The sequence below is a fragment of the Pygocentrus nattereri genome, chromosome 4 (assembly GCF_015220715.1).
Source record: "Pygocentrus nattereri isolate fPygNat1 chromosome 4, fPygNat1.pri, whole genome shotgun sequence".
Taxonomy (NCBI): domain Eukaryota; kingdom Metazoa; phylum Chordata; class Actinopteri; order Characiformes; family Serrasalmidae; genus Pygocentrus; species Pygocentrus nattereri.
In genome coordinates, this window is record NC_051214.1 from 31539923 (window position 1) to 31552118 (window position 12196).

At 38.7% G+C, this 12196-nt stretch overlaps 1 protein-coding gene across 2 annotated transcripts in view; it reads right to left on the bottom strand.

Annotated features, from left to right (window-relative positions):
- Positions 1 to 12196, bottom strand: part of si:dkey-71h2.2 (low density lipoprotein receptor adapter protein 1) — a 70763-nt gene that overhangs the window by 37142 nt on the left and 21425 nt on the right. The window lies entirely within an intron of this gene.

Genomic DNA, 12196 nt, shown 5'->3' on the forward strand with positions numbered 1-12196 from the left:
TGTAGTTGAAGTGTCTGAGCAATGTTGAGATCTTATAACCTCTAATAATATCTCAGTAGGATAATCTCCTCATCCATTACTGACTGTATGACTGTGCTGTGTTTTTAAGTAAGTGCAAATTTACATTATTTGTTTTGTTCCAAGATCTCTAGATGGGTTTATACATGATATGAAACGTACATGAATGCACTACATGAAGCCTGAGATACTGTTTGATAGTTTTGAAATGTTTTTATCTATTCATAGTGGAGAGGTACATTATATGTACGAAAGTATGTGGACACCCCTCCTAATTACCGGCTCCAAGTGTTTAAGCCACACCCTGCTAACAGGTGGATAAACTCAAGCACATAGCCCTGCAATCTCCATAAACAAAACACTGGTTGTAGAATGAGTAATACTGAAAAGCTCAGTGACATGGCACCGTCATAGGATGCTACCTTTTCGAGTCAGTTTGTGAAATTTCTGTCCTGCTAGCTCTGCCCTAGTCCTACTGTAAGTGTTATTAATGTGAAACTGAAGTATCTAGAAGCAACAACAGCTCAACCGCAAAATGATACGCCGCGAAAATTCACAAGCAGGGCTGCACAGTGTTGAAGCGCTGACTGCCTATCTTTTGTTGCACGACATCCTCTGGAAGCAACATCAGGAGAGATAATTGTCTGGAGCTGTTTTTCCAGGTTTTGCAAGGCCCCTTAGTTCCAGTGAAGGGTAATGTTAATGATATAGCATAAAAAAGACATTTTTGGACAGACATATGCTTTGTGACTCATATGAGTGCAATGTATAGGTGCTCACATACTTTTGTCCATATAGCGTACATGTGGGACACTGTAAGACAATATAGTTCCCAAAGAAACCATCATCAACATTACCTATAAAAACTCAGAAGACATATTTAAGTTTACTAGTACATTGTTTTTTCATATAATGGGAATATAAAGTAAATAAAGTGAGTATATTTGTGTTGTAGACGTCACAACTCCTGGTTGGTATCAACACCACTGTAAAGAGATCTGACTGGCTAAGCTTCTCTATAATGAACTATTTCATAACCACCTTGAATGACTTTGTTTATGTCTTTCTTTGAAGTGGGCAGAGAATTTGAGAAATCAGTGTAATTCTGCAATTTCTGGAAATCAAGGTTTCTGGCTGATGTTTACAATATGTTCACTTTGGTGATTTCAGGAGAAGGAAAATGAGCTATGTCAGGTATGTAAGACATTCTTATGGCATACCAGTACTCAGGAGGTATACACTCATCAACTTCAATAATGGAAACTTAAACATTAATGGTGCAATGATGTTAAAACAGTATCGAAAAACTGAAAAAAGGTGTAGTCTAAAACAGTATATCACAATTTTAAATGGTATCACTAATATGCCTCAAGCCTTTCTCAATCCATGGAGCCACTGTCTGTGATCAAAACTAGGCATTTGGTTGCATCCTATTTTTGCATTGTTTATGGATCAGTTTTATCTGGATCAAGTTTTTATTTTGAATGTGTGATGTGTAATTAGAGCCCAATATAATGAAGATTTTTGTGACACAAAATTAAAAATTGAATGAAATCTTGACCTCATATTGAACATTCTGAATCTGTACACATGTATCATTACAGCCCTTTAAACATCTGATACAAATATGTTACATATTTGGAAAAAAAAATGTGAAAACATATTTTTAGTACCTTCCAGCATAACTTCAAAGACACTCTTCTGAGGATATTACCCATGCATATGATTACCTAATGACCCTACTTTTGCTGTTGAGGCAATACTCCCTTAAATCCACACTTTACAGATGGCAGTCTTCCTTAATAGCCACAGTGTCTGCCAGCGAGAAAAGATACTTCATCCAACACATTGGTACCAAGAGTGTTGCTTTGACAGAGCTGTGTTCTTGGCCATCTGGCCCTCCCATTCTGCACCAGCTGTTTGAAGCACGAAGAACAGGCCTAGCATCGCTTCTCTTCTCTGTGGGTGTGAATTTATCATCCACGCCAAAAATGTGATTTAACAAGCAGAAAAAAAACACTTTTAATGTAGACACACAGACCACAACCAGCTGTGATGGCTCACTCTAAAAGTAAAGTGCTGTGTTCCTTAGAGGACTAAGAGAAATGGCCTAATAGCCCCTTTAGCCATTTACACATCCTAGTGTCCATAAGTGTATGCAGGCTGCGCTAGAACCCAAACCAAACTGCTGACACATGAAAAATCTGAAGAAAGCCAAGAAAACACTTTGTCCCAGCAAAGGCAAGTCCCCCCCCAACTCAAGGGACACTATCACACCTAGACCAGACTTCACAAATGAATTATTGAACAGATCAGTGTTGATGCTCCAGGTCTTTGCTCAGATTACCCCTGGAAGCGAATGGCGTTTGCTTCACTTCAAAACCTTTCGCCGAGTTAGTGAAGGAGTGAGGCCAATGAAAGTGACAGATAGAAATGACAGTAATCGCATTTGAGCAGGGTTATAACAACAGGAGGTTGCTGTAGACGGCATTAGGAGTCTGGTAGGGGGGCAGCGTTTTTTTTTTTTTTTTAACACAGTGTAATTTGATGTCTGTGTTGGTGCATGTGTGTGTGTGCGATAGGATGATCTAATTTGCTGAAACGTGAAACATGATTACCAGGAACACAGATACTGTAACCACATTTGTGTCTGCATTAGGCAAATGCTATGGTGCACGTTCCCAAGCTGATGCTGTTACGGTGGAGACATTTGCAAGACTAGGGCTTAAATCAATGAAAATGCTCAGAAGCACAAACACTAATGTCACTAAAAGGAACCCTTTGTTTACAAGTTATTGCAAATTAACCTTTTTGGTGACATGAGTATTTAAAACTGGCCCATATCAAGCAAAACTAAATGTTTTTTTAATAAAATAGTTTTACGTACAATGTAAACATTATTAATGTTTTAAAATGTATCATACACTTCCCAGTACACACAGTTAATTTATTGAAAGCTGCAAAATAGCTGTTTTTTGAATTTGCTGTGTTTGTCATGTCACCTAAACCAACAGTTATATGTGCCCACCTATTCAGCCTTAGCTTAGGTCAGCCTATTATCGGGAGTGTTTCAGCCTATATTGCTTTTAAATGAGGCACAATACAGGACAGCCAATCTCAACAGAGATCATTTATACATACCCAGGGGAAGCTAGTATAAATGAGCCCTCTTTCAAAGAAAAAGGCATTAAATTAAGGTCTAATTTTGGCTGTCCACATCAGTTTTAGCTGATATTTTAGACTTCTGTGGACCTTCGCACTAAGGTCATAAGAAAAATATGAACTGGTAAATTGGGGCCAAAGCTGTATATTCACAAAGCCTGAGATTCTGAGGAAAATACAGTTTAAATGCGGTGGGTGGGTGGGTAGGTATGTAGGTAGGTACAGTGGGGAAAAAAGTATTTAGTCAGTCACCAATTGTGCACGTTCCCCAACTATGAGAGACAAAATGAGTAAAAAAAATTTAGAAAATCACATTGTCTGATTTTTAAAGAATTTATTTGCAAATAATGATAGAAAATAAGTATTTGGTCAATAACAAAAGTTCATCTCAATACTTTGTTATATATTCTTTGTTTGCAATGACAGAGGCCAAACGTTTTCTGTAAGTCTTTACAAGGTTGGCACACACCGCTGCTGGTATGTTGGCCCATTTCTCCATGCAGAGCAGTGATGTTTTGGGGCTGTCAGTGGGCAACATGGACTTTCAACTCCCTCCAAAGGTTTTCTATGGGGTTGAGATCTGGAGACTGGCTAGGCCACTCCAGGACCTTGAAATGCTTCTTACGAAGCCACTCCTTTGTCACCCTGGGAGTGTGCTTGGGATCATTGTCATGCTGAAAGACCCTGCCATGTTTCATCTTCAATGCCCTTGCCGATGGAAGAAGGTTTGCACTCAAAATCTCACAATTCATGGCCCCATTCATTCTTTCATGTACACGGACCAGTCGTCCTGGTCCCTTTACAGAGAAACAGCCCCAAAGCATGATGTTGCCACCCCCATGCTTGGTTGGTATGGTGTTCTTTGGATGCAACTCCGCATTCACTCTCCTCCAAACACGACGAGTTGTGTTTGTACCAAACAGTTCTACTTTGGTTTCATCTGACCATATGACATTCTGCCAATACTCTTCCAGAACATCCACATGCTCTCTTTCAAACTTCAGACGCGCTCGTCTAAAGTTTGAAATGCCCGTCTGGCACTGCAAGATCTGAGTCCCTGGCGGCGTAGTGAGTTACTGACAGTAGCCTTTGTAACGTTGGTCCCAGCTTTCTGCAGGTCATTCATTACATTCAGTGGGATTTCTGCTCACCGTTCTTGTGATCATTTTGACCCCACGGGCTGAGATCTTGCGTGGAGCCCCTGATCGAGGGAGATTAGCAGTGGTCTTGTAGGTCTTCCATTTTCTGATTATTGCTCCCACAGTAGATTTCTTCACACCAAGCTGCTTGCCTATTGCAGATTCAGTCTTCCCAGCCTGGTGCAGGTCTACAATCTTGTTTCTGGTGTCCTACAACAGCTCTTTGGTCTTCACCATAGTGAAGTTTGGAGTGGGACTGTTTGAGGTTGTGGGCAGATACAGATACAGATAACGAGGTCAAACAGGTGCCATTAATACAGGTAATGAGTGGAGGACAAAGAAGCCTCTTAAAGAAGAAGTTACAGGTCTGTGACAGCCAGAAATCCTGCTTGTTTGTAGGTGACCAAATACTTATTTTCCACCATTATTTGCAAATAAATTCTTTAAAAATCAGACAATGTGATTTTCTGAATTTTTTTTCCTCATTTTGTCTCTCATAGTTGAGGTCTACCTATGATGTTTTTACAGGCCTCTCTCATCTTTTTAAGTGGGAGAACTTGCACAATTGGTGACTGACTAAATACTTTTTTTCCCCACTGTAGGTAGGTACTTTATTGATCCCGAAGGACATTTAGCGGTCACGCAACACAGGACAGTATTAATAATTAGGGTGTGAAAAATATAACAGGAATAATAAATATATGTACATATATTTAAAAAAGGAATATATTATATAGGGGGGGTTAATCAAATGAACTGTGACTCTGTTATTATGCAGCTCTTAGTGGAGAAGCCTTGTTTGAGTCTGATTTGCACCCTCTGAACAAACAGTCATAACTCTGGAAATGTTTACTCTATCGCTTAACTGGATAGATGGTGTGAGATAAGACCCCTTAAGGATTATTTTGGTGTAACGTTGTGTGTATTGAGAAGAAAATGTCTGAGTTATGACAAGTTAAACACAGAGAAAATCTGGAAATAAGCAGAAATTGATTTTGAGAAATTTACTTGGGAGTGAATGGGGCAGTTTTCTGTGCTTAGTGCCAAACAAATGCTTATAACTCTAAAGCTAATTGATAAAATGAGGAGATATTTTGAGGTTTCAGAAAGGACAAGTTTCTCTACCCTTTAAAACTGAAAAAGAGTTTCTAGGTGAAAGTTTAAGGATTTTAAAGTAGATTCCCTGCATGACAGCTGTGTCTGTGAGACTGAGTGGCCTGCTGTAACATCATCAATGTCAGTTAGAATTTCTGAACATTCTGCCATTCATTCTTATGGGAGGTTTTTAATTTTCAAACTTAATTTTATTAAAAACTACCAATCCTATCGACTCCAAAAATACACAGCACAAGTCACAGAGCCGAGACCTTCGAAACGCAGTTTCGCTCTGCCTTCCTTCTACAGTCCTGCTACATTTTACTGTCTACAGTAAAATACCTAGTAGGTAGAGCTCTTAAAATTTGATTTTCTGAGACACACTCGGAGCCACTGTACAACACTGCATATACACCAAAGAAAAAGAACTTTGAAGAATTTTACAATTACAAAATGTTTACAGTTTTGTTGCTGATATCTACACCAGAAGCAATGGGTCACATGGTTTTTGTGAATGTAAAATATTGTTGTAAATCTAAATAAATATTGCATCTGTCCATGTGTGTGAGTACATTTGTTCTGAAGGTGTTTTTTGTTCTGCAACTTTTTAAAACAGTTTTTAGTCACATTATGTCATTTCACAGCATCAATCACGCAGAGGAGGAGACTGTAAAATCTCATGCTCAATGCTACTGTGAAATATACTGTGATTGTTGTTAGCTTGATACAGTCTTTAGGAAACACATCAGTGTTACATCAACATTTAAACATTTTAAACATTAAAAAAATGTGACTAATAGCTAGCTGGACAGCACATTTCATTCTTTCATTGCTGTTGCTGGGAAGGGGCTCTAAATTGTGATGATACAGTTGTCTACTATTGATAGGTATAATACTTTTGCAGCCCTCTCTTCCAACATTATGGTGAAAAAATATAATGAACTACACGGAAAATGTAGGATATGGCCCATTTAAGCTCTAGAGAACCAGTTAAGTTTCTCATAGCTAGCACTCCACTTACAGCCTACTAATAACTAGGACTGTAGATGCCTGAAGCTAGGTGACACTGGGTGAGTGCTGCAGATACCAGCAGCTGCTGTATGTACAGTACATACTGTATGGCCTCATTTACACACAAAAAGCAGTGTGTTCCATCACAGATACTTAATGTTTTGTTCATGCTGAGAAATGTAATTAAAACATACATTTAGATTTACACATGTGCATGCATGAGACAGTTGCCCTTAGCAATCAATACATCACTTTGCCCAAGGCTGAATCTGCAATGCCAAGAGATTCAATATGGTTGACTGTGCACAAATACAGTTCAGATTTTTCAGATAAAAAGATTGTTTTCAAAACACATATGGCATATACATTGCAACAGAGCAATGTATGTATGTGCATATATATATATATATATATATATATATATATATATATATATATATATAAAATGTATATCATGACATAAACCACAACCTGACTAGTGAACTAGGGGCTTCTCATCTACACACTGGCTTTTAGATTCTCAAAATAATGAGACATGAGTAGAATCTAGGACATTACCTTGACAGAAAATAGGACAAGAGGAAACCATAATAGAGTGGAGAAGGGAGGGCAGGGGGCGGAGAGAAAGAACTGATTTCATTTAGCCTTGAAAGAAATCCAGACTCAATCACACTCTAGCCAAACAACTCAATGGATGTGGCCTCTTGGGTAACGGTCTCAAAGTCATGAGGCCTCCAGCCAGGGTCAGATGTTGGTGACATTTCTGGTCTGTGCCAGATAGTGTCAAAGAGAAGTTTAGAGACAGACTGATATGAACATTTTGGTTGTAACTGATTTTAGGGGGCTAAAATTTCCAACATCCAAAAGTACCAGGTGATACTGTTTCATATTATTATATATGCTAACTCTGTGATAAATTGTAGTGCATCAGTTTTTATCAGTCTAACATTTACATTTACATTTACAGCATTTAGCAGACGATCTTATCCAGAGCGACTTACTTTCTCTAGACAGACAAAGCACTTCTTGTATCTTTGCTAGTTACCAATAGGTTAGAGAAAAAGACAATCCAGAGCTCAGATACTGCTAGAAACTAAGTCACTGTAGATACCCAGAGAAAAAGGAACAGAGTTCAATACAGAACTCTTTGCTGTTCAATGCAATACAATAAACTACAATACACACTGCAACACAATAAAATATAATACATAAGTGCATGCTTATTTAAGTGCTGTGTAAAGAGATGTGTCTTCAGTCTGCGATTGAAGACAGCAAGAGACTCTGCTGTACAGCCAGCCAGTGGGAGTTCGTTCCACCACCTGGGTGCTAGTACAGAGAACATTCTCGACGCTTGTCTTCCAGGCGCCTTGAAGGATGGCGGGTCAAGCCGAGCTGTACTCAAAGCTCGAAGGGCTCGTGGTACAGTACGAGATTTCACCATTGCCATCAAGTAGGTAGGGGTTGGTCCATTTTTGGCTTTGTAGGCAAGCATTAAGGTTTTAAATCTGATGCGTGTCACTACAGAAAGCCAGTGAAGGGAGTGCAGCAGTGGGGTGACGGGAAGCAAGCTTTTGTTTGTAAAGCTACATGGTAGTAAGCCACCTGTAAGACACAGCAGCTGCACATGTAAAGAGCAAAATGATCTGCCTGCGTGTCATGTAACAGCAGTTTATGGTTAGTCTTCTTTCATGTGAGTCAAATGATTCTGTCTGCCAAAGTGGCAGTGATTTCTTAGCAGCAATCAGAGGTAGAGCTGTTGATAGCTCATTCCTAAGTGTCTATATTAGAATGTCAGTTTTCATCACCCAGTGCAGTCAAAATGCTTCCTTCTACTGCTCCAGATTGCTGGCTAGCATGTTCTCCACCAGGCGTGTGTCACGATTGGCCCCTCCCAGTCCATGTGTTCATGTTTTGGTTTTGCCCATGTGTGTTTTTGTTTTGGTTTAGTCCAGCCCCTTGTTTTGTAACTCCTCCCCTGATTGTCTCCACCTGTTTTCCACCTGTCCCTCATTATCCCTGTTGTATTTAAGCCCTGTGATTGCACATTGTCTTTGTCCCGGCCCTTGTCCTGGCCCTTGTCCCGGCCCTTGTCCCGGCCCTTGTCCCGGCCCTTGTCCCGGCCCTGTTTGCTGTATTGGTCTTCGTTTGAATCTCTGTGTTGTTTGTAGTGTTTGATTCTTGTTAGAGGCTCTGTTCTTTATTTGTCATGTCTGACCCACGATCTCTACATATTGGCTCTTTGACCCTGGACCGTTATGACCCTGATTCCGGATTTGCCCTCAATAAAAGTCGCTTACCTCCACACATACGTCCACTACATCGCTCCCCGTCACAGCGTGTCAACAGAGGTTTACAGATATGGGGGCTAAGTCTTTATTGAGGGATCCTGGGGGCATGCTGCTCCAGTTTTTAATGGTTGTAAAATGTCTGTTCACTGTGAACTTTAGGAACTTTATCTTAAAAATGGCTGTTTGGTCAAATTGGCACATAGAAGATCTGTTTGTCTGTAGTGTATTAAGCAGGTGATCTTTCATAACTTAAACACTACATTTATTCAACTGCACACATCATCAGATGAAACAGGGGTATTAAAGTCAAGTAGGTGAGAGCACCTCTCTGCAGGTCCTAAATATAATATTCAAATACACAGATTAAGTATTGGTACAGTTTTAGCTTGTGCAACCAGATAATGTAATTTTGTTCTGTAGTTGCACTTGCATAAAATTGTCAAGGTGACATGGTCATAGTGACATTTGACAGAAAAATAATATATTTTTCTCTTTTTTTTTTATTTAGTCTCACAAATGAAGATGTATTAATGGAATAACATTTCTATAAATTCTGCAATTTTGACTGAAGGCTTGAACAACAAACTCTTTTTTTTTCTTGATCAGCAACCTTTATCAGACCTGCTTCTTTGGCTCTGTCAGTCTCCTTCACAGCTTCTTTCTCTCCCTCTCCTTGCTTGTTTTGTAACCTGCTATTTTTATTAACTCCAGGATCATTGGGCCTCATTCACCAATGTTTTCTTATTTAGGATTTGTTCTTAGGTAAGAACAGAATCTACACACACTCAAGAGCACAAAGTTACAAACAATTCTATGGTTTAAGAACATGTCATGAATCTGATGCAGAGTTTTTCTTATGGCTTTTGTCAAAAACAAATTTAAGAAACATGGGTGAATGAGGCCTAATTCACCAACCATTCTTAAGAAAAAAAATTCTTCATAAAAACTGTGTAAGCTAATGCGTAAGTTAATGAATGAGACCCAATGATTTTTCTTAGTTTGAACTGGCAAAAACATTCTTACCTGACTGGCCTCCTATGATGCCACCTCTTAACTAATTACCCCATCAGCACAATACTAGCAGTATCTATATATATAGTAAAAACAATACATAGGTAATACTGGTGTGACTGTTTTGAAATACTTAATAGAAATACTGTATCAAAATAACCTGTGAAGTTACTTAAAATTCTAAGAATAGTTGGCTATTTAGCTTGCTAACATTGGTGCTTTATGTCCTATCTCTTTTTCTTTAGCTAGCTAAAAAGTAACTGGCTAAAAACTTGACCAAAAACTCCAGCTATACTGACCACAATTTGCACAAAACTATCATTGTATGTTGTCAATTTGAAGACACAATGGCACAGCTGAATAAGAAAATATAGATGTAAAATACTGCTGATAATGAGAATTATGTAGATGTTCATTTATTTAGTGGGGTATGCAAAAAGTTGTTTAGTGAGAAAAAAGATGTTAAGACAATGTGGTTAAAAGATGCCGTTTCCTCTGCTCCTCTGCACTACTCATTACTAATATGTTTAGTCTCAACATGTTAGGGTTGCCAGATTGTGCAAGATCTCCTGGAGTAGCATTTTTTGCTACGTGGTATAAAAGTAACTGTTTATTACTGACGTTTTTCCATTGCCTTGTTGTTTTTTAGGTTTCATTAATATACAATAATAACAACAGCAACATTAACAAAAAATACTTCAACACTAAATAACAATAAAATTTCTTTCATCATTAAAGTGAAAGAAAGTGTCTTGAGCCTTCCTTATTCAAATATAATTTTTGTATTTTTTGATGGTTTTCTTTAAATTAAAGATTTATTGTATTATTAGATGAACCACTAATTACTAATGTTCTATCACACAGAATGGGCCTGATAATAAAAGTTCATGGGACTGCAATATTACCTGATATTACAGGTCAACCGATATATAGTAGTCGGGTCAGTCGAGCTGGGCAACCTGAGAAAGGAACTACTAGAAGATTGGGTTAAAAAGCACCATCTTTTACGCTACTCACTCTGCTTGGGACAACAGGATGCAGCCTATGAGGGGAGACTACGGAAGTGTCTGGGACTACTCTCCGTTGCCTGGCAACAAATGTAATTATATGAAAGAGTTAACAGTTCCTCAGTGGGGGAGGTTCTGTTTTATTATGTTGGCCAAATGGAAAACATTTAAATGTAGATATGCAGGAATATGACAGACACATACATTTTGCTCTTGATAATGGGATATTATACTGCATGTACAACATAACACAGCAGATTGCATTGACTTGCATACTGTTATCAGATAATGGACTTTTTGTTTGCTTACTGTACCCTACAGCCTCATTTTCATTTCTAAGTGCATGTAATTGACGGTTCAGTATCCAAGCTATCTAGAGTAGATTCATTGGAAAAAAATGATGTTTCTCATTTTTGTATTATGGACAACCATTAACTAGTCGCTAATGGTTAATATGGAGAAAAGGTTTCAAAACCTATAGGAAGAAAAGCATCCTAAAGGAAAGAGTATGTGTTTTATCTTTCCCCCAATACATCAATTTTCTCATTTTCTGCCTGACAGTGGGGGTCCTGGTGAGCCATGGCAGCTTAGACAAACACAACAGAACCATGCATCCCTGAAAAGCAGTCACAGTGGCTGAGCCACGGCTTCTGAAGGAGAACAGATTGGATTTCACCCTTTCTTATCCAAACTAAAGCGATCTTCGAGTTGTTCACTCTATCGGAGATCCCATCTCTCAGTGCTCTTTGAGTTAGAACTTGTATCTGTACGACTGTCAGCAAAGCCATTCCAGAGACAGAACACAATTTCGTCTCACGATTCAAATATTAGGCTAGAGGGAAAGACAGTAGCACAGGCTGGAATTTATTTGGAAAAAAAATATAATTATGACGAAGGTTATCAGCCATAAGCATGACTGTGCAAATGGAATTAATGAACAGATGCAAAAAGAGACTTATCTCATGACTGGGAGAGAGACAGCATCTATTGCCTCGGGGTTATGAAGGGAATTTCCTCAAAAACCTGAATTAATTAATGACTTTCTGCTTGATTTGCCAACCAAGTGAATCTAATGCGAACTCAGTGGCTTCACTGACGTGACTGACATAACATTCTGAAAGTTCTGCAACAAATTTTCTGATATTGCTATCATCCATCCATAATCACTAATGAATCTTCACTGATGGACAGTGTATAAGTAGCTGATGAAGAAAGCTGGTCCATCAACAACAAATATCTCCATCAGCTTTTCACTGTTTCACTTTATACTGTTAAGAGTTTTGCAAAGATATACTAAAGAAGTTTAAGCTCAGACTCACTGGCTTCTGCTACACAGCATAATCACCATGAAATTGAGCCATGGGCCTCCATAACAAAATAGCTTATCATTATGGCCACACGATGGTGAAAGGGGATCAGACTGGCTTTTAGACAGTGGCTGGACAGAGTCATCAATAGCCTATGC